This window comes from Balearica regulorum, chromosome 20 (assembly GCF_011004875.1).
Source record: "Balearica regulorum gibbericeps isolate bBalReg1 chromosome 20, bBalReg1.pri, whole genome shotgun sequence".
NCBI lineage: Eukaryota > Metazoa > Chordata > Aves > Gruiformes > Gruidae > Balearica > Balearica regulorum.
The window spans coordinates 7811220-7839000 of record NC_046203.1 but is presented as its reverse complement, the minus strand read 5'-3'; positions in this window follow the sequence as shown (position 1 = coordinate 7839000).

The following is a 27781-nucleotide window of genomic DNA, read 5'->3' as shown; positions in this document are numbered from 1 at the left end:
TGAGCACACACTCCGGTGAATATCCAGCTGCCTGCAAAGCACATTGCACCACTGGAACAGGACCCTGGTTATTCAGAGGGCGTGAAGTTCAACATGCAGTGAAATCTCAATTTCACAGGGATTTCACAGCTGAAAACATTCTCCGGCTACAAATAAATACATAAGAGTTAAATCCGTGCATCAGGCACAATGCACACTTAAAGAATGATTCGCCAAACTGGAGGGAGGGTCTGTGCCCCCATCGCAGAGTGAAACTACAGTAAGCAATGCAGCTCAGCAGGACAGACCACATTTCAATAATGTCATCACATTTTTTCTGGACCCATCTCAAGTTGTTTATATCTAAAATTGACACATTTTATTGGGTCTAAGTAGTATCATAAAAACAATAAAAAGCAGCCCTGACATTTTCTCCTCCCCTGCTGTCTCAGGCGTTGCAGCCCTGACCTTCTCCTGTCTGTATCCAGTCCATATTTCAAAGGAAAATAACCTCCAAAACTTTTTTTTTTTTTTGCTCTGCAAAGTTAGCTGCTGCTTGAAATATTGGAAGACCTTTTTTGGGGGGTAAAATGAGCATAAAAAGTGCTATTTCTTCAGCAACTCCAAAGTTTTACTTCATTTTAAAAAGAAGTAAAAGGAGATCTTAACCAAAAAAGAAGATGGGGAAATGTGTGTGGTAGGAACATTATCTATCTCAAGAAAACCAGTGTGGATGGCCCGTGAAATTAGGCTTTTATCACTCCAGAACATGACTATCTTTATCACATAGACTTGATCACACACAAAAGATTTTAGCTAGCGCATAATAACTTATCATTCTCCCTGTCCTAAATCCCTTAGGAATGGAGAAACCAGCTCTACCTGACCATATCCATGTGCTTTAAAATCTCTCTGGTAGCACTACGGTCTCTGATCACATCAGATACCGTCAGTCAGACAGGGTTAGTGCTGGCGAACAGGCACCATCTGACCTCCGGAGTGATCTGAGATCCACTGAACGGTGGTTATCTTTAGCAAGTGTCCGCTGGGTCTCTCATCCTCCAACACAACAAAAAAAAAAGGAGCTTGATGTCATGCAGAGCAGTGGGGTGGACTTAAACCCAAGGTCATTGGTAACAATTCCTTGGTAGCCGATGCATCCAGGTTCATGGATTGTATAGGAGAAGCAGTCACCTGGCACTCCTTGCTGCACTTCCAAATGATCACTGTTGTTATTCTCACCTTTTGGCAGGTTTTACCAGTTACAACCCATCTGAGATCCTCTGGCCAGCAGGATCCTGCACACGGGGTCAGAAAGCACGAGGCAATCCCAAGCGGCGTGCTGTGCCTGATGGCCTGAACCAACCAACAGGATCAGCAGTTTGCCTCCCTCAAATTATTCATGGTGCCTCAGCTGGACAGTTTTCTTCTTCACTCCCTCTCCTAAATACACTGCACAAGGAGAGAAATCTAGTTTGCTCTACCCTAAATGCACAAATGCCTGCATTTCAGCAGCTTATGAAGCGAGCCTTCTCATATCCAACCTGTAGGTCTGCTGATAACACCTGTAAAACCCTCTGAATCATCTCGAATTAAGTACGTTGTGCAGACACGTAGCGTTGTTGGTTAATCCTTTTAAATCAGTTTCTTTGCACCAAGTTTGCGCCTGTTCCTGACAGAGACAGCTGTAAAGGGTTAAATCAATAAAGCAATGAGGATGCCTATAGGCAGCCAGTTCATTTCCCAGTATCAAAGATATTTGTACTTTCTCTGTGTCTGAGTTATTGTGATAAATATGTTGAGGTTGTATTATTAGTAAGATAGTTGCAATCTCATGGAACTACTTGCCGTAATACAGAATTCATGAGCTCCTGGCAACAGATTGCATTAAACCACTTAACAGAGGTCACTTCTCCAAAGTTTAGACATTTACATTCCAACCAGCAGCCTGGCTGCAAGCAGTGATTTATCCTCGGCTACTCAGCCACCAACCGGAGGCTGCTGGGGTGCTGAAAACTGTGGCTGTGTTACCGGAACACCTCACGATGACCCGCAGGGCAAAGCCGAGAGGAACAGTGAGTTTACACAGACCTGAAAATGACATTTTATTCCTCTTCTTTAGCAAAATAATAAGCTGTATCCACAAGGTTAGAACAGCTATTTAATATGGCCTCCAAAAATAGGAGCAGAGCAAACCGAAGGTGCGGTAAAGAAGCTACAGGTACTGAGACTTGTAAAGACCGCATTAGTTTATTCTTAAATCAGCATCTTTAGGGACTGCAGCGATAGCCGGCGCACCCGAAGCAAAGCCGATAGTGCCACCTACTCCTTTGCAGACTAGGAGTCAGTCCTGAACCGCTCTCCTGAAACAAAGGCTACCTTGGAAACCCACCTACAGCCTGGTTGGCAAAAGCAGCTGCTAAAGCAGGGGCATAGAAAGAGAGAATCTCCATTTTGCTCACTGATTTAGCAGGAAGACTCAGACACAGACACAAATATGCACACACTTCAGTGGTCAAAGAAATGAAGAGTACGGATTGACAGGGGCTTTGATGACTTACACAAGAGTTCGTGTTTCTCTCTGCCAGCAGTTTTCATTACCTGGTCCCCTGCTGTAGATGTCCCAGCTGGGAGAGACTGTTCAGTGGATGAGTTTCCCCCAAAGAGCATCGCCAGATGTGCCCCCTCCAGGTATGACTGCTCACAATCTGCATCCTGAGCATCATTCCCACACAGCCTCTGGCTGCAAGGCCTGAGCCTCCTCCAAAGTTGCAAAGATAGGAATTATTTTTTTTCTTCCAAAAGAAAAAAAAAATCTATTTATTGGGGAAAGAAGAATTATGGGGAAGATGGTAGTAATAAAAAACCATTCTAAGGTCTGGGCAATTTTTTTTTTAAAGAAAAGGATCAGTTCATAAAAATGCAACTGGGTAAATAATAGGTTAGTCTATCACATAAACACATTCTAAAAATAACTTTATTGAATCTAAAACATCTATATTAGCTTGACCTATTTATCATTTAAACATATATCTATACTCACAATGAATTTATTAAAATGTTATATTCCATAATCTGCCTGATCAAACTCAGATAAATCGTTGTACTTTGAACATCTTGTTAACAAGCAATTAATCACAGCTCCTGAGTGCAGCAAAGGAGCTAATTTTGATATCTACTTTTCTTGGAGGCATAGGTAATGCATTCTCCAGAGCTCTCAAGTCCTTGATATCAGTAGAAGTCAGGTGTGATATGCAGAGATGCCTCCCTTCGTGCAAAAAAAAAAGTCTCATACAAGTACCTGTGATACATATCAGCATAAAAAAATGCCCCAGCAAATTCCCCTTGCACATGCTGGCTTCCATGATCTGTACCCAACTGCATTACTGCCAATATCCCACTTTCCAGCATCACTTTGTTTTGAATATGTCTGAGTTAATAGATGACCTGTGCATTCCTGATTCAGTCTTCTCCAGGTAATGAATATACCAAAAATACCAATCTGGATGAGATACAGAAACCCAGTTTATTTCTAGGATCGAATGATACTGTGGCATGCAGGGCAAATCCTTATTGTCTTAATCCCCACATATTGCTACCAGGTCAAACACTGGCTTGATGCAACCATATTATTTAAGGTTTTCTTTCCCCCTTTTTTTTTAATGAAAAACTCCCAGCAATCTCCTCTCTGTGTTCTGATACTGTAGATAATTGATCATACTGATAAAACATTTTGGCTGGACCAAAGCTAACATTTACCCTCAATATCTTCAAAATCAACCAAAGTAACTCTAAGGGGCTCAGCATGGAGCCTGCTTCACAGGGGCCATTAAGCTACCATTGCGGTCCGGGCAGTTGTTTGAATAAATTGTTTGTGTTTGTTATCATTTCTTAGTAAAACTAATTAAGGAACTAATTGATTGTTTTGTTGTTCTACTAATTAACTCCATATGGTGCACATCTCCATGGAGATACTGTATGAGTTATTGAAACTTCGGTGATTTAATGCGTCACTATTGGATATGGGGACAATTCTTTAAATCTAAGCATCCTTTCTATTTATGTCTCCTTTTCAGATGTGCTTTCTGTCTTTTCTGCCACTCTCTTTGGTTATAAACATCCTATGAATCCAACTATATAAAAACAAGTAATTTGGAAGGCAAGCTAGCCAAAGAAGATGGAGATGTGGACAATTACCATGAGAGGGCTTTATTCTGTTAATAAATGAGGAAGGTGTTGACAACTTTTGTTCTTAGCTTTTTTCTTAGCTTTAGGATAGTGAGAATAAAATCTTTAGGTTCACTCAGTAGTCAACAGAGCAAGGTAGGTTCCTTAAATCAGTAATTCAACAGCAACCCAGCTCCTCCGCCAGCTTCTAGATGAGCCATCCTCTATCTACACTAAAAGCCAAGAAAGATTAGCACATAAATAAGTCCTTCAAGAAATCTCCTGAGTGTCCTCAACCACCGCTAAAATCAGGACCTGTGCAAACAAGTCTCAGAAAAGCAATTAGTGATGCTATTTATGTTATTCTACAGGCAACACCTTTTCCGGGGATTCAGAAGATACAGGTTCAAATCACGCCTTTGCTGCAGTCCCTTCATGCTTTATATTATGTTTGTACAGATCGAACATATGGTATCTAAAAGATCCTGCACATATGTGTTACACAAGTTATTCATGTTCCTAGGGCAGGGAACCTGATCCTCTATGTCCCTGGCTATTTTTACCCATTGTAGGTCACAGCCTGATGCCTGTTCTTGGATCACAATGGTAAGAATTAAATGCAGGACCTCTGATTTTAAAAAGCATTAGGTTTGTCTCCCAGTCGTCTCTAAAGTTTGAAGGCAGAGCTGTCATATTATCAGACTAAATTTGTGTAATTATCCCTTCTATTGAGGACAAGGCAGCAGTTGCTAAGACAGCCCTGTGGCCAGCTCACACAGACTCAGGTTTTACACACCAAACAAAGAGCATGCTGAAAATTAGGTTCAAAAACTAATTTGTACTCCAAAGAATTTTTTGGTGAATAAATAAACACAGCATGGGGTATATATTCAGGGCTCTCTTTAGTGGCTGGCTTTGATGAGAGTGGCTGGATAAATCCCTTCAAATTTCATCTGTAGTTGAGCTTAACGATGATGAGAGACTGGACTGGACATAGAAGAATTGCCGTAGTATTTCAAGGTTTCAAGCTGTCTAGCTCAGATATAGAGGGCTGAGTGCATAAGCACCATGTTAAAATGACTTCCCTGGGGTCTGCGCTTGATGATGCGAGAAAGCTTTTGAGTTCCAGTGATCCTGAAAGCCACACTGGCAGACTCTTTAACTTCCAGTAGAGACACCTATGTCTGCAAGGAGGCAGACAAAAAGGCATATCCTGGTCCACTAAGTTTGCAGTGGAGCACCCGGACAAAAACCATGTTTGCATTCTTACGTCCTGAGCAAGAAAAGGAAGGAGTTAGATGCAGAATGCTAAAAGGTTAGGCTTGGTTAGGCTTCTCTGTAGCCTCAGTTTTCCAAATGCTTGAGATATTTTTTCTTGAGTCCAACCATTTAGGGAGTTCTCTGAAAACCTCAGCTCCTACAACCAAGCGAGAACTTGATTCAGGGTTTTTTTCATCTTTTTTTCCTAAAGAAATGAGGGTCATGCATTCACTCTGTGTGTTCATCCTCTCCCAGCAATAATGTTGGAACATGTTGGCCATATTTAAGCCAGCTGGCTATATAGGTAAAGTACTTTAAAAAACCACTATACTCCTGTAGATTTTGTGATGATAGGTGGCTGATTAGAAGGCACAGACCTTTATGCCTTTACTTGGGAAATATCTGGAATATGAGGTCAACTATGTTATTAGGTACCAGAGAATTCACATACAGCAGAGCCACTGAAGCCCTCAACTACAAGGCTTCAACAGGGACTCGCAGCACTTTGGACATCAGAAGGACCGATAGGCACAGCATGGGAAGCGAGGCACCCTCAGTGCTGTGCCCTTCCAACTGCGCTCTGATTTGCTTTCAGTTAACTAATTCCTGTCATTGAAGGAAAAATAACAACAGAAATGCAACCCAAAGTATGCTCTAAAACCTCAAAATCCTGAAACATTTTTCTGTCAGTATGTATGTGTGTCTACATATATGTATATACACATATACCTGTAAACACAAAATCTCAGACATTTTAAGCTAGGCTTATGTTTCATAAGTTTTAGCAGAATAGCCTGACTTTGGGTTGAAATGCCAGGGGCTGGCATTGTTGGACCTTGGTTTTTGCATCCTGGAGAACGTTCATTCCCAAAACTGCCATATTACCTGGGACTAAGAGAAGGGGAGTGAGCAGCAAACACTACCTCTAATGTATGGAGGACTTGTCTTAGGCTGACATCTTCTCCACTGCACTCGCCTGTAGTCAGTGGCTGCTCCTTCCACCTTTCAGTCTTCCAAGATCCAACAACAAACCTACCAGGGCAACAGCAAAACCCAGCCAGCCCACTCCATCCTCAATTCCACCTTAATTAGTCTGCTTAGGTAAGGAAAGGTCCAGAACCACCAGGACATGCCTGGAGACTGACACAGAGAGACAGAGAGAAAGAAAAACGCTGAATAGGAGGATACTTTTTTCTTCCCTGTACTCTTTAGTATTCAGTCCTGACCTATTTTAGCCTTAAGCGTTGTGTTGTGACTGATGATTGCTCTCCTCTGGCCTTTGTTTTCAGCTTTCAGATTGTTGATGTATTACAGAAATGATGTTGTCTGAAGCACCTCGGCTGATCACTGAGGCAGCAATCAGCTCACCCTTCGATGAGCCATTGAGACAGTCAGGCGAGCGGCCACATTAGCCTGTCAATTTTGGCTCTTCGAACAGTTAGAACAATTTTGGTGAATTACAAGCAATAGAAAATCACTTTAGCTGCTCATTAGCTGGGAGACAGGAATGATGATAAATGCTCAGGGACTTTGAAAAAGCTTATGCACACACAGCCTCCCTCCACAGCAAGGCCCATTTAACCCTGGTGTTGCTCAGAAAGTGGTGGTAGCTACAAGCCAGCTACCTGCTAGGTTCTGCTCATGAATTGGCAAAAACCCCACAATCTCTAGCAGAAACCACAGCTTCCAAAATGAAGCATCTGTGGGATTTGAATCTCCATATCTTCCATTGGACTGAAAAATAATTCCATCTCACTGTTGTGAGCAATAGGCTGCTATCTTCCACGCAAGGTAAATAATAACTATGGCAGGGGGACACAAACACAACAAATTTTTGCAGGAACGTGGCACAAAGATGTTGTTTTCCATGGTCTGGTCTATCCATCTGAAACACGGTGACTTCAGCAGGCTTATTTTATTCTATCCACACACACATGACCCCATGCTTTAGATGCACAAAAGCCTGTACTGGACAAGGGAGTGGAGAAGGTCTATGGGAGTGATGTGATTGCATTGCTTACGGCTGGTTTCTCCCATGCAAGGAGACCACTAACAAGGAATATAAAGGCCTCTTGGTGCAACTGCTTGTTTTGTGAGGACGGAAAGTCCTGTATCAGTATTGCAAGCTGCTGACAATGCAAGTAAGGGCACGTTACAATGTCCTATACACAAGTTTTGGAGGTTTAATATTAATAGTTATGGGAAAGTAACTCAATCATATTTCTTGAACTGGCAGTTTCAGTCTGGGATCCTCTCACAGGTCATATCGCTCAGCCCCAAGAGGTGAATTACTAGATAAATAGGAGAGGAAAGGATGGAAGAAAAAGACAGTAGTAGGGGAAATTCTGATAATATAAATGTAGAGCTGCAATAATCTCAGTGCTCAGATACTCCTAAGTCGCTCGCTCACACACTGGAAGCTGCTCAAACACCATAGTGATAAACCTTGTACAAGAACCTGGAAAGAAGTTATAAGGATGCTGGAGTGACTGCGTAAAGGATAAGGAATTTTGCAGATGAGGAAAAATGGATCCCGATTTCATCAGGGGTACATAAGGCTGCTAAAGTCATCCTAGCAATTTGGGCCCAATTTTGAATTGTAATACCACTGTGGTATTGGTGCCTCACCTGTCTAACACATATTACCTTAACTTAAATAGATAATGGCTGTGAGAGAGGCAACCATGAATGAGGCCATCTTTATAGCTCAGTCTACAAAGCACCAAGGATCTGTGATGAGGAAGCTTATTGTGAGGACTGAATAATCCAGATCTGGCCCTGAAATTCTGAGCATTCATAGACTGAGCTGAACCTCTGAGCACTTTGTCTCTTGTCTGCTGCTATTTTAGGCAACGCGCTGAAGGACTGGTTCCTCTCGCCATGTCATTGAGAATGACAAAGCCTCTCTAAAGCATTCAGGAGAATTGGATGGATGAAGGACAGGCAGGACAAAGAAGCTGGTATTTTGAGGAGCTTCCTTTATTCAGATCAGGTCTTTTAACTTGCCCTCATGCCTTTGTTCTGCTGATTTAATGATTCCTTCCTCCACGCCTCCCCTCTATTTCCATTTGTGTGGATCAACCACAGCAGCAGGAAACCCTTTAATTGGCAAAAACATTTGCTCAGTTGAAGAGGTCTGCAGGTAAAGGAGCACATTCAATGAGGTCCTTTCAGCCTGTAGGAGAAGAAATTGCCATACCTTCTCTACTGGCATTAACACGACCATATTCTACTCTTTGGGTCTGGATTCCAAGATAAGCACATCTGGTGAAATAGGCATTGCTGCTCTGTTTCCCTCTTTTTATCAGGGAAAGAAGGATGGCACAGGAAAGGAAGCTGGCCTGGGAACTAGGAGACCCAAGTTCAGGTCCCTATTTCACTGCCAGCTTCCTGTCCGTCTCCCAGTAAGCTCCTTAAGTGCAACACTTAGGCACTGCCCTGCAAAGTGCTGCAATATGTAAGACTTAGGTAACTAAGTCCATTAACTTTCAGTTAAGCTTAAGATCCTAATTCAATACATCACTCTGAATATGTCACTTGGACATCTAAGTCATTCAAGCTATATGGTTTTGAACAGAATCTCAGATCTATTCCTTTACAAATCTGGCCCTTGGAGTGACTATTCACAGGTCACCCTCTGAGACATAATGGTAACAGCACTTCTGTACCACGCTGGAGTAATGTGAGATGACTGTACTAAAGCCTAAGGCACCAAGGTGTTTCAGTGAGGCATAAACAGCTCAGAGCTGCAGCTCTTGAACTGTGGTCCACGGGCTGCAGTCAGTGGTCCGCAGTTGATCTCTGTGTTTATAGCATAGCACCATTCACAAGACAAGTCTGTGCCACTTTTGCAACCAAGGCAAAAGTCCCACCCTAAAAAAAAGAGAGACAAAATTATGCTTTGGAGATTGATATCTCCATGACAATCAAAAGTGAGGGAATGAGATACACCTGGAAGACAGACCTACCAGGGGACTTCACTAGCTGACATAGTCAGACAACTGACAGATGGAGGAAAGTGATACGCAAGATAACTTGATAACTCAGATAACTGATGGACTGCGACAACTTTATACTTTGGTTGATTAATACACTGAGGTGTCATAAAAAGAAGCAAACCCAATACATTAGTCCATCTAATACAGAGATGTGACAGATGCATCAAGAATACTGATGTATCCGGACTATGAGACCTCCAGTTGAGCTGGTGTTCATGCCCATAATTGTTACTTTCCAATTCTGCATTCAGATGGACAGAAGCCTGTAGGAGAATATCAAACTTCCACTAAGACCTTTTTAAATAATAATTACTCCGTAGCAGTGCTGTGAAATCTGTTATTAACCTGAGGCCAAAGGCCACTTTGTTAATCAGTCAGGGCTCATATTCTATCAAAAGAAGCTAGGGCTGATTGCTGGTCTAATCATAGGGTGACAGCAACTGTCAGACGTGACATCTCTACTAGAATAAAAACAACCCTAAGGGCCCAACTTTGCTGTGGGGTTACAGACAGTGGCTCTTCTGCAGAGGGATTTTGGGTTGGACATAGCAAAGTGACACTTCCGTAACTCATACGTGTGGTGACCAGCGAGACATGTCCCTGCCTCAAGTGCTACAGCAAGTAGGAGAGGACCAGCTCTGCATGGTAATAACACAGGAAACAGTGGGTGATGAGTGTCTTCTTGCATGCACACCCTTTTAGGTGGTTTTCAGTGCCTGGAACACTGTTGCTGAGAGATGAGTGCAATGAAAGCAGGTATCAGTGGCGTTCTTCCCCCCATCCAGTTCCTTTGCTTTACACAGCCCAGATGAAATCCTCTCCTTTGCTGACAGCCAGCAGGAACCTTGTGCATAGCTCACGTCCCAGGCAAGCTCTTGCCAAGGAAAGGAAAGACCTGTACAAGAGTGCAGAATGAGGTGGGAACACGTAGGAGGGAGAAGCAAGAGTGCAGTGCCTGAGAGCTATGAGGGGACAGAGTTACTGAAAAGCAAGAAAAATCAGGGAATTGGATCGAGGGAAGGCAATTGAGTTGTAAAGGCACATAAGTGTGAACGTGAAGGAGGGAATGGACTAGCTACTCTATTATAAAGCAGCTTTTGCCCTTGAGACAACACTGTGCCACCTGCCCTGGGTGAGCTCCACCCCAGGTTCATCAAGCAGGGACTCTGAAGGGAAGCTACAGCAGCTCCAGGTTCTTTACTTTCAGCTGCTTTATTGAAATTCTCTCCATCTCCCCTCATCTTCTGCTTGTATTACCGGATTATTGAGTCTCATATTCATCTGTCTCTAAAAGATTAAACTGTCCCCTGGAAAAGGCCATCACGTCCTGGAGGAGGAGATCCCATTTCCACTCCATCCTCCAAGAAATAGTCTCTGGAAAGTTTTTCAGGTTGATAAGTTTCTGCCGTTATAAGAAATCTTCTGGTTGGAAATGAGAGCAAAACCTAAGTGACAGATGCCAGCAGGTTTCTATCCCCCATGGCATAAAATCTTGTCTGCATCGGAAAGGGAAACTGGGGAAGCGAGCAATCACTGCAGCCCCTGGCCAGCACGGTGGAGCTCAGCGTCTTTGCAGGCTCCGTGGGGCAGGGCTGACTTGCTGAGATGCAAATTGCAAGGAAGAAAGGATAAATGCAGTTGCAAGGCACAGAGGTGTGGGGACTGCTTCCCATGGCTTTTAAAAAAAAGAAGTAGCAGGTGCCTCACATAACACGTGTGGGGGTCACAACTGCTCATTTTGCCTCCCTGGGAGCTGGAGCTTTAGCCATGCTCATCTTGTAGCTCTGTATTCCTGACCTTTTCCCCCCGAGACTGTGTCTGTAGCCTCCAATCTCTGCCTCCTATTCACAACAGCAATTTCCTTCCCATTGCTCAGGTCCAGTCCCCGTCAGTCATCCCTGACCTCCCTCTTTCCCTCTCCTCCCAGGCCACACACAGCCAGACCGAGCTGTGTATAAATCTCAGGGTTTGTTTGGTTTTTTCCCTTCTTGGATCCAGACCATTGCTCAAGCTCTCACTAGCATCCTCATCTTACCCCCATTCTTGACAGCATAAACTTCACACTCTGTCCCTTGCTAGGCAGGTGTATTACCAAGATGCCAGTGACAACCATCTGCATCCTGCCTGCCACACTCCTCTCTCCCTGCCCTTGCTCCTGCTTGGTCTCCATAGTTCCTCAGCACTTCCAAGGTCTCAGCCCAGTGTTCCTTTCCTGAAACCACTTCAGCCGCTCCGTGATGTTCCCACATCCAGCGCAGCGCAGAAGGAAGCACCGCTTCCCTTCCCCATGTGCATGTCCCCACCAAACAGGGCATCCCACCAGAAAGAGCAAGGTGTTTTCATGGTGTTCCCCCATCTGCTTTGTCAGCATGCAGCGAGGCCAAAAAAACAACCGCAGCCTTCAAGCCGCACTTGAACTATTCCTCTGCTATCAGTCTTCATGCCACGATAACATATGCAAAGCAACACCCACCCTCCACAGCTCCCCCGCTGTAAGCCACAAATCCAACTAATTAAAAGCCAGACTCATCCACAACCCAACAAACATCGCGGTACATCTCCGCGTTTGCTGGGAGCGAAATGCTAGAAGTGCACGACAGCAGGCTGTCGCTGTGACTTATTACTTTGTCATACTGTAAATATTATACAGGCCATATGGATTTTCAATACCTGAGCACCACGCTGCCATTAATATCAAATGTAATAAGATATTATATGCATGACAATCACAGAAAGAAATTGCAAAGCTCAGAAACTGCCTGGTGGAGCTATGCACGGTTTGTTTTTGCCATGAAAAAGTCAGAGGAAGCCATAATGAATCATTTAGCTGACGAATTTTATCTCTTTTTCTGTTTGCAAACTATCTGCCAGCAGATTGTTATTTTCTCAAATGTATCCATTATTTGGAACTCGTCAGTGGACAATCACTTATGTGTCTAATCATGGGCCATTTCTGAAGGATTTGTTGTGGGTGTGCGTCGCACTAAACGTGAGCTGATTTGAGCAATTCCCTGGGTCCCGTGATGTGTCTCTCTTTCCTGACTGGATGAGATAGTTTGGAAGCCACTGTGGATATTAAGGACCGTGTATCAGAAATTCGCTTAGCATGCCTTTGGTGATATTTGTTGAAGAATAGCTAAAAGCGGATCTGTGCAATATTGGACCACTCTATTGCAGCTGCGCTGGCAGGTCAGGGCTACCTGGCTGCCGGAGGGGGGATGATAACTCCGTAACTCCAATGGGCTTCTCGGACTTTGCTCTACACTGTAGATGACTCTACACCACTGGATGACTGCAGCACTGAAAGCCAGGGCACAGTTTGCCCTTGAGGGCACTGAAACCCCCACTGAAGTCCACACAACACTGGCTGCTTTCCTGGCTAATGAGGCCGAGACATTTTCTGCTATAACCTCCTAAATCCAGTGGACTCGGTGACAAGGAGTTTCACTGAGTTTAGGCCAGCAGGGCCAATATTAACCTGGAGATAGAAAACCATCGCTTGGTCTCCTGAGGATATTTTTTCTTGTTGGAAGGAACAAATTGCAAGAACCTGATAGAAAACATCTTCCTTTCCATACCCTCCCAATTCCTTTCACATGTCTGTGCTGGCTGATGGTAATATAAAGACAGTGCCCTTTGAGTATATGGAGTTTGTAGGAAGCTTGCACTGACCATTTACATAATGGACTATGCTCCCTAGTGCAGAGTGTGACAGGAATAGCTTACACACACTTTATTAGACATTTAATATAGTGCCTTTCACAAGAGTCAAAGCACGGTGCCGAATAGGAAAACAAGACACTCACAAAGCACATGGATAAGCACATAAAGCAAGAATAAAAGGACATTAGACAGGGTGGTGAAAAAGTATAAAAGAAGTTGAGTTAGGTTTCAAATGAGTTAATGAGTCCATGGTATGACTGTCTGAAGGGAAATTCCTACCAGGCTGCAGAGCACGGAACAAAAAGCTCAAAGTGTGGAATTTGAAACCAGTGACAACGCAGCCACCAAGAATAAATCTGACAGCGAATGCACAGAGGAAAGCCAGTGCCTGAATGGTAGCCATAATGATCACAGCTCCTGTTTGTTTTTATCAGGTGCCTCCTAGCTGTAGCTGTCGGAAGGATTTATAAAGAAGACAGGCTCTCCCCATTTTACAGGTAAGGAAACTGAGGCACTGAGCGATGGGGTGACTTGTCCCAAATCGTCAATGGGGAATCCAGAAAGAAAACCATGTCTTATGACACCCAGATCAGTTCTCTATATCTTATTTATCAGTTCCCAAACTGGCAATTGGACAATCTGTAACTCACAGGGCTGTAGTTAGTCGCCCGCTGAAGGAAAAGTGTCATCTATAAATTATTTTCATTTAAAAGTTTGACCCTTAAGAAACACTGGGACCATAAAGGGTCTGAGGTCCTAAATATTTGCGACAACTGCATTAAGCCACACAGTTTCTCAGCAGACCACAGAAACAGTCAAATAAACAACTAACTTTCTGTGTGTTTCAGAGGGGATCATTTTGTCTCCCTTACCACTGCTGGGCAGATACGGGTAGCTCCGACTGCGTCTAATTGATTTGCTCTCCTGGCAGAGCTGAAGGTGCAGAGAGGAGGGCACAGGCTGTGTAGATACACTTGCATCTGTGGGAAAGAGGGATGGAGAGGGAGAGAAATTGCCTTTTTGAAACCAGTTTCCCATGACAACGTTAGAATGGTACAAGATAAGGATAGTCCCCCCTCCATGAAATACAATAAAAATAAAATATAAAAAGAGAATGGCAACAAGGAGAAAAGCTTTTCAGTCATGTTAGAAAAGCTATTACAAGTATCAGAGCAAGCTCCACCATACCACGTAAAGCTGTATACAGCTGCTCGCAGTACAATCACGTGGAGCTTGAGTGATCTGGGCTCTTCAATAAATCTGAAGCTAAGGCCAAACTTGCAAATATTTACAAAGCTTTCAGTGAACCATCCACTATTGCCTGGCTCCATGAGATCTCTTTTTTCTTCTTTCTGGCTCCACCTGTCTGACCTCTTCTGCAGCCTTCATTTGAGACACCCAAGAAATCAAACTTCTCTCTCAGTTTTCCATCGCTGTGGCTGGTGTGGTCCAACACACCCCTCTTGTTTTATTGTTCTTCTTCAGTGCTTTGCCTAAATCTTGCCTGCAGCATCACTAGGGAAAAGATCAGTCCAAAAAATGCATGGTGCTACATTATTAAATCATAATAATTTCCAGAACTGAGGTCTGGAGAGGAAAATATGTCTAAAAAAGATTTGTTTATATTGAAACTCTCCAGTCCTTTGCTCATTCTCCTGAGAAACATTTGGATGGAAATAAGACAGAAGAGACAACTTCTACTGAGGAGATTTTAGGCTGGTAGAAAGATGGAAGTAAAAGAATGCTTCCTCCCATCATCAACAAGGTTGTCCACACACTCCAGCACTAAATACCTCAGTTCCCCTGAGATAAACGGGTCCTATCAAATGCATTAAGATCACCATTCTGGATCTAAATAAAGGTTACTTGTAGGCAGTAAAGTAATACAGCCAACAATCAGCAGTCCTCTTGCAATGTGAGGGCTGCGACGGAGCCAGCGCATGCCAGAGGTTCTGCTGGGGCTCAGTGAAATAAAAACAACTTCTGGAAATGTCTGATAAATAAAAGCAAGAGATCTTAATGACTACGTTAATACATGAATGAAATAACAGTTTGGAGCTGGAAATGAAACCCAGATTTTTGTAGCTCAGAAACAGGAGACATCAGAGATGGATTTATCTTAAAATGGAAAGACATACAGTGACAGAACCTAAAAATAAAATCTCATTCTTAGCTGTGCTGAATAGTAAACGATTAGCAGCATCCAGTTGGAAACACTACTTGGGCTATGACAAATACACTGACAAAAAATCAGCCAAAAACCTAGGGAAGGAGGGCTAAATCTGTACTCTGTCTGCATGTAAACTAATGCTGAAACCACTCGGAAGTGTCAAGAGACCCCTGAGCAGAGGAAAGGATACAGAACTGAGCTGTGCACAAAATTTCTTTAAAAATAATTGGAACAACTAACTGCCCAAGAGGAATGGCCTGAGCGAAACGCACCACAAATAGTGAGCAAGCAAGACCTGAAATAAACAGCTTGGAAACAACTCCAAGCTGAAAGCATCTTTCCCACCGATTCAGCGGCGTGGATCTGACGCAATGAGTAGCCTCATGGCTAATCCCTGATCCTGCACACACCTACACAGAGGAGAAACCTGACACATCACACGTCAAGGTTAAAACTGGCAATCAATAGCTACAGCCTGACTTAGATATTAATTTCATAATGAGAAAATTTACCTCTTCATGTGTCAATTTCCTCATATGTAAATTAAGAACTATGATTAGACACTGAGATAATGACACTTGGGCAAACCATGGATATTTTTAAATTAATTTATTTCTGCTCCATACACCTGAAAGCTAAAAGACGAATGGATTTAGCCTGGTTTTAATGAGAGCTGAGTATGAGTTTTAGGACAATACAGACTTGGTTTACAACATTTACAGAAATTAGTTAACAACAAGGAAGGCACTGCCAGGCAGCACCTCTCATTTTCCGTTCAAAAAAGCAGAGAGTAGCCCTTATGCAGATTATTGCGAGAGTGGAGTTTGGAGCATCCACCAGCTTTAAGGGGCTCATGGTTGAAACAAATTTAAATTCATCGTGAGTTCCCTAAGTATCCTGATATTTAATAAGAGTTCTTAATATATACTTGGGAAAACTGGCATGCAGAGCAGGTCAACTAATTCACCGAAGTGATCAAAGAGGTGATATTGCCTTTGGTTGTGGATTGGGATAACTATTGATTGACCCTCTGCTTTGAAATGTGTTAAATAACAATCATCTCATACACTCCCAAAAAATATACTTGTTGCAGGACCTGAAACAGAATTTAAGAGACCGCATGCAGAAGCCGTCTTCTAGTTCATTGTGGATGTAATATGAACAACAAACAGTTATAATAACACGTAGACAAGGCAACACATTGTGCCGTTATCAGCCACTGAAATCCTGTTTCCTCCACTAAAATTTCTAATTAATTACCAATATACATTACAGAGTGAGAAAGCCTCTTACTAGAAAAGGTCACACTTCCTGCTACTTCATTTCACCCTGCCTGCCTGGCTAGGAATATTCACCACCTATCACAGCATCAAATGAGTTCCTACCCGTGTCATATTATTTACAAAACCTTTCACACAGCTCCAATACGCTGGGACTGCGAGTGATAATAAACTCTATTCTGACATATCAACGGCTCAAGGAAATTTTCTATTGCAATTTTCAACACAAAATGAAACATCCTAGCAGGAGCCAAAGCTGGAGGAATCTGTTCCGAGAGGAATGATTTCAGGTAATTTATCATTATGAAATGAAAATGCAAAAGCCATTGAAGTCTCCCGAAATGATACAAATAAACCCACGCTGTAAAGTCCATGATCAGTGAGGGTTTATATTCAGCAGCACTTGGTCCAATAAACATCGAGAAACTAAATCACTCTTCATATATTACAGTTACCTTTCAGGGTGTTAGGCAGGGAGCTTTTCATTGCAGCTAGGACATAGTGCCACTTCCGTGACATTTCCCTCCAGAGTTTCCCTCTGCTATTAATACTGTGAACAGGAAACTGGGGAACTGAACAGTCTGCGTGGGGTCAAATGAGATATTGAACTACTGCACTCAAAACTTGTCCATCAGACTTTTGCTCCTAATGTCTGTCTGCCTCAGGCTTTCCTGAATACAAACACGGCTGGCGAACGCGAATAGAGGTTGGTGAATGTTTTCAGAAATTGTAAATTGGTCAAAAAGTGTAGTCCCAAGAGAAAAAAATTACAAATATTGTGTAATAAGCCTGCATAATGCATCCTTGAATGACTGCAAGTGAAACAGAAGTTCTTCTAGACTTGAATAAAATGTTTCTGTTTGGCTGAGTGTGAAATATATTGCTTTATTGACTGGAGAATTCAAGATACAAACCAAAAGCTTTGTGGCAGAGCTCTCATCAGGACTCAGCGTACTGCTGAGCTGCTGGACTTCCCAATACAAACAAGTCTAGTTCGGATTTTGCTCTTTGCACGACTGTGCCAAAGAAATGCTCGGAAAAGCGAAGGTACTTGAACTCCCGTAAGGTCAGCACCAGAAGTCTCCTAATGCAGGGAGGAAATGCTTGTTTCAAAGACTGCTTTGGGGGAAGAAGAGCATGTTATTTCCTGCATTCAAAACTTTGCAAAGTCAGCATGTCCTCATGGGTCCATCTCTGCTTCCTGAAATTAGACAAGCTCTTCAATTCCTTCGTCAATCTTTGACTGGGAGTGGCTTGGGATCAGAATAGCAGATGGGTTTTGTAGATGCCAAGGGAAAGGTAACGTGGGAAAGGCAACATGACGATACCAAACTAAAAAAACTGAAGTTGTTACATGTCAAAACTATTGTGTCTGAAAAGTGCTGCATGGAAGGCTGGAATTGCAGAAGTCATGGCAACTTTGGCTTGAGTTTCAGGGGTGTGCAATCGTTCTGCACCTGATCTGTCTCTAACCGGCGCTATTAATCCCACTTGGCTGCTCAGATTCCTGCTATCTGACAACTGGGAGAAAAACAGGGGGTCACACAAATGGCTCTTTAAGGCAATTTCCCTAGACCAGACACAGATGAGAACTGAGTTATACTTAAGAAGATTTTGTACCATGAGACTGATGGTTCCTTGGTCTGATTATGGACAGTTTTGAACTTCGTAAGAGTGGTAAATATCTCCCTGAGACTTGCTGAGTGTATCTAAACAGAAATTATGCCTTTCTGTCAAAAATGCCTGTGTTTTGCTGAGAGTGACAATCTCTGCCACTGTAAGCAGGGCAGCAGATGGTATGAATGAGGCAGACAGTGGTATAAAGGTATATATAATATATATATATATAATGTGGTATAAAGGTCCCCATTCTGTTTGCACAAGCAGAAGGTCCACCCTGAGTCAGGCAGAGCCCACCCATCCGAGGTGCTCAGGAATACTCCATCCATAACCCACTGCCTTTCTCCCCCTGCACCCCCCGATCCTTCTGAGGTCAACGTGCCATTATATTCTCTCCCATCGCTAGCCCAGCAAGCGCAGGTAGACACAGCTCCAGCTGCGAGAGGCTGCAGAGGACTAGAAAGTACGTACATCACCTGCCAGCTACCATGAGAAAATACTGTCCCAAGGAAATCAGGATTTGGTGCAGGCTCCAGAATGGTACTTCAACCCACGCAGGATACTGGGGTGCACACAGCAATGAAATATTTACAGATGAAGAAAGGCATAGAGCTTGGCTGAAGGCAGCTAAAGAAGTAACGGACAAACCCTCTGATCCCTGAGTGATTGTATCAGAGGAAATAAATCCTCACTGGAGCTTGTTTGACTTTCACTCTTCAGTTTCATGCTTGGAAGTTCAGGTCTTTCTTTCACAACATACTGAAAGAGGATTTTCGGTTGATTGGCTCCCACAGATCCCTGAGAAGAGGTGTGATGGCACTGGTGTCCTGTCTTCATTGGTACCCAGCAGCATCTCAGAGAGTTAAAATGACATTTCAGAGGGAGAGAAGGAGAAGGGACCCGCACAAACCCTGCATTTCCAGTCAGGCACTCTGCAAGTTAATTCAGATGACACAGCCTGGGACAGAAACGTATCTTTTTTATTCTGTGTCTAATGCAGATGAAGGGTAATGCATATGGAACTTGTTTTTCAGCAGCAACTTGAGAAGTAGTCAAAGTTTTAAATCTAGGGCAAGTAAATCAAGCAGAAATAAAGAGAAAGGACATGCAAGTTGGAGTTGTCCTTCTCTATCACTGAGCACGCGAGCTCCGGGAGGGAGGTCAGAGCAGAGGCTGCAGCCAGCGTGCAGCACCGCGTCCTCGGCGAGCAGCCCCTCTGCCCCTCGCTGCCGACCCCCCCGTCTCTTGGTGCAGTGTCACAGATACTGCAACTGTCTGGGGGAAAACAGTTCAAGGGAATTTAGAGAAATCTAATCACGTGTAGCAGGAACAGCAATGCTGGGAAGAAAACGATTGTTTTGGAGTTTGCCTGGCTTTGCTCTGGCTTCCCCAGTGCAGGGAATGAGGGCAGTGTCTGGCTGGGAGGAAAAAAAAAAAAAAAAAAAAAAAAAAAAAAAAAGGAAATTGGGCAGAACAGGTGAGGTGGAAATATCACAGTTTAACTGTCTGAACATCTTGGAAATATTATTCATATCCCCAAACTGGTAAATGCTAAGATATTTAAATAAAACCCTGTTAACTCCTGTATCATTAGATGAAAATTTTTCCCAGATGCTATTCATTTCTCTCTGAACCAAAACTCTGGTTGAACTCAGTGGGGGACCTTTTGGTATGACAAGTTAACTAAAACAGTCAGTTATTATGGGTAAGTCCAAACTGGGTTTAGAAGGAAATGTGCTTACACAAGCTGGGTAGACCAAACTACCACAAATGACAGTAAATTTAAAAATTATTTGAACACCACTCTTCCTGCAGCCTTCAAAAGCCTGCCTAATTTTTTTTTAATGGTTTATTAAAGCTTATTCCATTTTTAGGCATGTCTCCAGTTGCTGGTTCAGCTGGTCCAGGAGCACAGCAAGAGCTGGTACGCTAAGCTCCACACATCTCCTGAGAACTCCTTCCTTTATAAGACCTCCACCGGTTTTGCAAACATTGAAAGCACTGGTGGGTCACCAAGTTAATCTGAATCTAAATTACCAGAGGATATGTCTGTACACAGAGCTGGCGGGAGATTGGAGGGAGTCTGGCTGTTGATGCCTTCCTCTTTACAGCTGCAGGGCTCTGTGTTGCCTCTCCCTTTCTTAACTGAGCATCCTCCCACGGTATAAAGCTGTAGGGGCAGGTATTCTCATCCCAGTGGAAAAGAAATGCAGGGAATCATTTTCCTCAGCTAAAAGCTGCTAGAAAAGAGAGTGCATTCTTCAGTGAAAAGTCAGATATGGCTTCCTTCTTTTTTTTTCACAAATACATACAGCATTTCTCCTGTCTTTACCAGACTTGAGAGCCTCACTGGGAGTAGCTCAAAAGGCCCAGGAAAAAAAAAAAAAAAAAAAAAGTTACAGCTCTATTGCAGCAGTTCTGAAAAGAGAGACAAATCTTGGCAAACTTCAGTGGGGATAGTGCGAGGTGAAGTACATGAAAATAAATAATCAGGAAATATTTGTGTAAATACTACCGCAGTGCCAGCCCCTCCTGTCTATTCCCACTCGCTGTCTGTGAACTGAGAGCATCTGTCCACATCTCCATGCGCCAGAAGGATTACCACAAAAAGGAATTTACATTCTGTCAATTAAAACACCATCAAGCTAAGGATTAAAGTCACAAACACACGAATTAGAGATGGTGCCAAGGGACTCTACCTATCTATCTTTCATGACTTTTCTAAGTACATGCTATAGAAGCATTAAAGGCACCTTTAATCTGCTACATTTTCATGCATAGCATTTACTTAGAGTGGTGACCAATGAGTTGTCAACAAGCACAGGGCAAGCAGAAACCAGGATTGGCATGTGTCTCCCTCTTAGACTGCAAGCACAAGTTGTACTTTGCATCACTCAAACTGAAATGTTCACAAAGTGTTGAACATTACTGCGACAGTCACTAAAACATTGCCCTCAAACCTTGCAAAAGTGCCTTTATGCATGGGATCAAAATAAAAGCTGGACAAAGCATTACCCAGCATTGGGTAAAGGACTAGACACTAACATTTACTGCATTAATTCATGCTAAATTTTAGCTTCTAGTTAAAGCTTATGAGAATCGGGATGCAAGCTATGAATGGTTTGGAAAATGTACGGTGTGGGGGGGAAAGCAGCTTGATCACATAAAATAAGCCGGTGATCAAGGAATGGGTTCAGCCCCTGTGCCAGATTGCCCATCAGGAGATGAATGTACTGATTGTTTCATGTTTTATGGTCTGAGTTAACCCTGCGGTGGTTTACACTGAATCAAGGTGGAGCAGATGGCAGGAGGGTTTCCACGTTGTAACCGTGCTACGTTTCCAGTTCAAATGGTAGCACTCGGCTCCACTAGCAAGAAACAAGGAAAGAAGTTTGAGTTACTCTGTATTCTGGTGCAGAAAGACCAAAACATTTTGATTTCAGCCTAAGTTACCTTCTGGGTATATTCACTGCACAAAATGGCCTTTCTTCCCTGATGACTGTGGTGGCAGGCAGTACAAAAATGCAATGGAAAAGAATAAGAATGACATATTTTGTCTCATAACCATCCTCATATCACATGCTTGGGAAAAGAGAGTGCTGTAGAAAAGTCACTGTGCTGGAGCTTGAAAGAAGTGAGTTTAACCCCTGTTTCTGTCTGCAGATTCCTTTACAATATTTAGGGCTTCAATTCCTCCTGTTAAATGGAGGAACAATTCTTCCCTTTTCATCATATATTCATTGTAAATTTTTTGTGGGAGGAACTGCGAACAATTTATATACTCTGATCAGGAACAGCATCTCTAGCTGTTATCTTAATACTCTATAATAAACGAGAGTGTGAATTTGTGCATGCTGGGGTCTATTCCCTGGGCTTGGCAAGCTCGCACGGTGGAGTATTTTTCACCCTGCTAGCCCCCAGGCCTCGCAGTGCCGTGTCTTCTGCAGGAACAAATGGAGTCTCGTTACAGTTAGGGAAGATTATTACAATTTGATTATAGGCTTGGCTCTGATGGTTCACTCCGTGCTACCGTGAGACGAGAAAGAGTACGGTCCCTGTCCTTTGGAGACCACGATACAAATGAGGAGAAAGAAGACAGAAGACCCACAGTGGAGAAAATGGAAGAGGCTGCAAACTCAGGGTCATTTGTCTGTGTATTTTAATAATGATGAAGTGGCAGCAGCTTTCCCAGCAAAGGTCAGAATTCATGCACTTCAGAGGGGAAGTGAGGCAAAGGAGTTGTGCACTTTTCCAGAAAAGCTTATCTTTAATCTGCAGCACCTCCATTTACCTCAGTGAATATACTCCTCTTGTTTGAGTGCAGCCCTGGGTGGGGAAGGAGCTCCCGGTGCAGAGGTGCAGCTCAGGAATGAGTCCAGAACTGAGGCAGGAGCAGCAACAAATACCTTAACATGCACTGAGCAACCTCACTGTAACTCAGCTGTGAGCAGACCCTGCCACCACAAGTCCTGTCTGCACTGTCCTCCATCTCCCTCTCCTGTGTGCCCAGTCCTGCATTTATGGGACTCTTCCCTCCTTCTAAGCTCTTCTAGTTGTGTACCTTGAGGTTCTTCCATCACAGGTACCTGTGTGATTTTTACAACAGGATCTAATGCACATCCACTCTCCTGGAGCCCTGAAGGTCTCTAATGGTTAGAGGCTGAGTCCAAGCCCAAGTTAGCTTGGTCTTTCTAGATCCCTCCAGCAGTAAATCATACTACATAGCACACATTTCAAATATCCCATATAAAAAAGCCAAGCCCCTGTACTCATATTCCCTCTGAACCCTGTGCTGGTATCTTTGTCTTTTCATTGTTTCTACTAATTGCAGTGATGAAACTCAGTAAACACAGGTGCAAACACTGGGAGGAAAAAGAGCATCTTCCCCCTTCTTTTCCTCTCTGCTCTACCATTGCGCTCCCAACATGGGTGCAAGCTGCCTGCCAGCTCCCCGCTTTCCCTGGCCCTTTTCTTCCCCTGGTTGTGGTTGCACCACCGCCCAAGAGCTCTCCACCGCTACGATGAATGAGCCGCTGCCTGCTGGCGAGAGGTAAACGTCTCAAAACTTCCCGCTGCTTTTACGAGCGCCGAGCTCAACAGCAAGCCCAATCTACAGGCAAGAGCAAAGCAACTAAACAGCGAGCTCCCCACTGCTGCAACCGCTAATGAGCCACTTACTTGGCATGAGCCGTCCTGCTGGCCATGGCACAGGACCTGGCTGCCAGCTCCCAGCTGCCAGGCCTTGGGAAAGAGGAGAGCCGCGTAGCGGGGGGAGTCCAGCATCGCACACGCGTGGTAAAAGCTGGTGGTTTTCAGCCACTGCTACAGGGACCTGAAGGGAATGGATTTTTTTCATCTTCCCCCCCCCCCCCTTCCTTCTTGCTCCATTTTGTACCTAAGCACCTCCTGAGCTCACTGACATTGCATGAGGTCATTTCGTGGCAATAAGTGATATCGCACATCTCAGGAAAAGCACGGCTATTTACCTTACTCCTTTCAAGCCAAACATTCACAGTAATAGGTTGTTAATGTCTTTGGAGTTGCTGGAAACTGTGTGTGGGAGACAACTTGTGCCTTCAAGCTTCTATGGCCTGGAGAAAGACGTGAAAGTGAAGTTCAAGGGACCAACTCCAAATCTCCTTGCCGAATTATACAGCCCTGCTAGGGGAGGATGAGTGTGGCACCCCGGCCTCCTGTTTTCTGTAAAATTTGTCTTTCAGCAAAAGATTATGGCCCAGTTTAAATCATGTGGAAAACAAATGCCAGCCTCCTCACTGCGTTTTTGAATGGTGTGGCACTGAGGCACCACCAGGTCCAGCAGAGTTACCCCCCTTTTCATCTATGAGATCCATGGAGCTTGGACCCACTTCTGCTGTTAAAGGCAGTCAAGCTGCAGCCGTTTACACCGGTGTTGGTTTTGGCTTACTACATCTACATTAGTTCTTGCTACAGCGTTACACGGTATTAGGTGCTTTTCTCAAGCAATGAGTGATGAAGACACTTACAGAGAACTTTATAGCACTTCAGTTGACAATTTTCTGGGTTGAATGTGCATCTCCCTCATAGCAGAGGTCTCTGCACCACAGATGGCGTTTTACATATAGCAGTAAAATGACATAGTTGGAGCTGCAGCATATGTGCCTTTGCTGGGTCTCTGTATCCCATGCAAGTCCACTGAGTTTCCAGCGACCTCCCATTTTGCATACATCAGCTTAACATTCAGCAGAGGCAGATGGGATGCTGGTCTCTAGTTCTTCCTTCAATTGGTAAAAAAGACTGCAGTATTAAAGTGGAGAAAAAGAAAATTAACAGGACCTTGCTCATGAACGTTATAATGTTTCCCTCCACTACAAAGCCACAGCTTTGCAATGTTATAAAATTGCTGTTATCTCTTTCCCAGTCTCCCCTCAGAATAAATTGGCAATGCTCACTTTCATGGGTTTCCATTTAAGAGAATCCTGCAGGTTCTTTGGTGGTTTAAGCTTGTGCAATATTTCCCACCTGATTCATTGAGGATTATTATTAAAGTGAATTTAGCACTGACTGAAGTTCCTGGATTGACAATCCTGGGAACGTGATGTTCTTTTCAGCTACAAACTATTACAGCAGGGACAGGAGACGATCGTTTCCCAGAGATGCTCGCCAGCATGCTCAGTCTGACCTCAGCTAGGAGGAAGGGCAGAAGGCTATTTCCCACTCGGGCACGACCTCCTCCACCAGCCCTTTCTGCTGTGGGACCAGGCTGTGATGGAGAGAGCTGACTTTCGGTCTTCTTTGCCCTGCAGCTTTCCAGGGAAGGTGCTTTCTCAGCTGGCGGTGGCTGAGGGGCAGTGCTGTAGAGATCTGTAGCTGTGTCAGGCCCTGAACACTGATCCAAGAGGCTCCGGGAGATCTTATCAGAGAATGATTCCCCAAGGGCAGTCACAGCAGAAGAGCAGAGAGATTGAGGAGCTCAAGATATGAAACTTGTTAGCCTGGCTTAATCTCTAATAAAAATTATCTCAGCTTACACATAGCTAGAAAACATACCAGAAATGTTCTGAAGGGAGTTTGGGGAGATGTGAGCAAGTTCCAGAGTCTCTGTTCTATTTCTTCCAAACCATCCATGCCGCCCTGATACCCACCCAAAAGAAATTACATTTCCTCCTTGATAGAGAGCAAGGCATGAAATCCCTCCTGGACCACTCAGCTGCTCAGGGATCCATGTGTCCAAAAGACCCACAGTTCAGGCTCCTGGACGCCTCCAACAGCGCCTCTGTGAAGCTGCAGCTAAGAATACATCCAGCAAAGCCACATCACGCCTTGACAAGCCTTTGTTTCCACTAAGGTCCCTAGAGATGAAGCTCTACTGAATTCCTCTCTTGCACAGGCAGGGAGCGAGGCGGTGTGTTTGCTGGCATGTCCAGCTTTCAAGCCTCTCTCCTTGCCTCTCTCCTGCACTGACTCTGCCAGGGGTGATGGTTGCGTTTCTGGGGAGCCTGTCTTACAGGCCTGTCATCCTGCTTTTACACAAAGACACACATCATTTTAATCCTACCTTCAGTTTTAAGGGTGAAGTAGTAGGGGGTATAAACAACATGAATGCTCTATATTTCTTTGTATTTTCAGTTGACTGCACAGAATATTTTAGTTCACACTAAAATATTCCTCAGGGGGAAGCAGAACTTTCCTACCCCTTTATTTTTGATACCCAAAGAGAATCAAGATGCAGCTGAGTTGATGCAATGACATCGGCTCTCGGTGCTGCTGTCTCACACTGTTCGGCAGTTTTTAATTTTAAAACTCCAGCTTTCAGAGCCACGTGATAAGACTCAAAAAACAAAAGGAAGACAATGCAAATGTCTCTTCCCTTTTCCTTGAGGAAAAAAAAATTTAAATTGTGACCACGTGATCCCTTCCAGGCTCTGAAAAGATATGGCAACAAATTTCTGGACCTTTTCCTTTCTTCAGTAAAACAGGTCTCATGATTTTGGAGCCAATCTTGTGATTTCTAGAAGCATTTAACTCATGATTCCTGAATGCTCAAGGTTGGCAACATCGACCTTACCCTATATTCTGGGAGCACATGACAAGGAGACTTGCTATATCAGCTACCTTGTAAACACCGTAAACTGTCTGTATTTATGTTGAATAATCACTTTTGCAGGGCAAGCGAAAAACAGAGCTCATAGCGCTCAAAAAGAAAAAAAAAAGGGGGGGGGGGGCTGAAATCAATACACCCTTAGTTCTCTTGTCTCAGCAAAAGGAGAGTCACAGGCAGCTTTTTAACCCTTTCACACTCTAAAGAGGAGGAGAAATAACAGCCCAAACAGGCCAGTCTCTCCCTTGTCACACTTGTTAACTTTACGTCGCTGATCTGAATCAAGATGTTGTGACAACAGCCTAAGCCCTTGTCCAATAAATATTTTAAAATATGAGACATGTATGGTAAAATATTAAGACCCATGGCAAGTGTAATGAAGTGGTATGGTGCCTGGGCAGAGGTGAGCCCTTGGGAGCCAGGATCCTCACCCCGCAGGAGACAAGAGATGTCACGGTCCACCCCCAGGTGCCCATGTCTCGTCTGATGCATCACTTAACTGGCACGGCAGGCCCACCAACATGTCCAGAATAGCAGATAAGCTGTCTCATGGGCCTGCTCACATCTCTGTCCTCATTCTGCTGCCTGTACTAATGGCGAGCACACACATCACTTTTTCCATCTCATCAAGAAGGGCTGATGCTACAAATGAACCACAAAACCTCTACATCTGCATCCCAGGCTTGCTCCATCCTCCCTGGATGCTTCTGAATCCCCAGAAGATACCAGATCTTTGTGGTGCTGCAAGCTGAGGAAATCAGCCCAAGGCTGCCAGCTCAGCTTCCTCACCCTTAACACAATGCAGGTAGCGCTACTGGTCCATATGATGCCATCCTAGAATTAGCATGCTGATTAACAGCTGGCTTCCTGCCATTCTAATAGGCTCTAAATACCTCTCCTCAGAGCTCCTAAAAGGAATTGGAGTTTGGAAGGGGTGCGAGAAGATATTTTGTATTCACAAGGTCTTCTTCATACCCATAGGACATTCAGTAATTCTCAGTAATTGTCCTACACTCTGTTTTTAAATCTCATTGTTTTCAAAAAGCATTTCATTGGCAGATGCTCCTGCAGTCTCCATCCCCCATTCCTGGCTCCCCCTTTCCCCCCTTGAATTATTGATCTTTAGCCAGAACAGGATTTGTCTTCATTATACGTGAGCTGCAATCACCACAGATATTAGTGTAAACTCCTGGCAGCAGATTGATTACTTCCTTGCATATGGAAGCAGGGGGTCCCTCCCACAGCTTTATCAGGGATCCCCAGAGCCAGTTGTTCTTTACAGGACACAAAAATGGAAATTAGATTTCAGTTAAATACATCAGAAATTAGATTAGATGTTATTACTTCAAAAAGCCAAACTCAGGGGACCAGTGCACCTCAAAAGACTAAAAAAAATATTTTGTAAGGAAATATCAGTAGCATTGCTCCTTGCCTCAGTGATTTCCAAGTGAGAAAAACTTGAGTTTCTCCTCCTATCCCTCACGACCAACAGGTCTAAGAGCAATCCTCCTCAGTAGGGTGCAAAAATAAACAGTAATAAGAATAAAAACTCGCACTCTTGGGA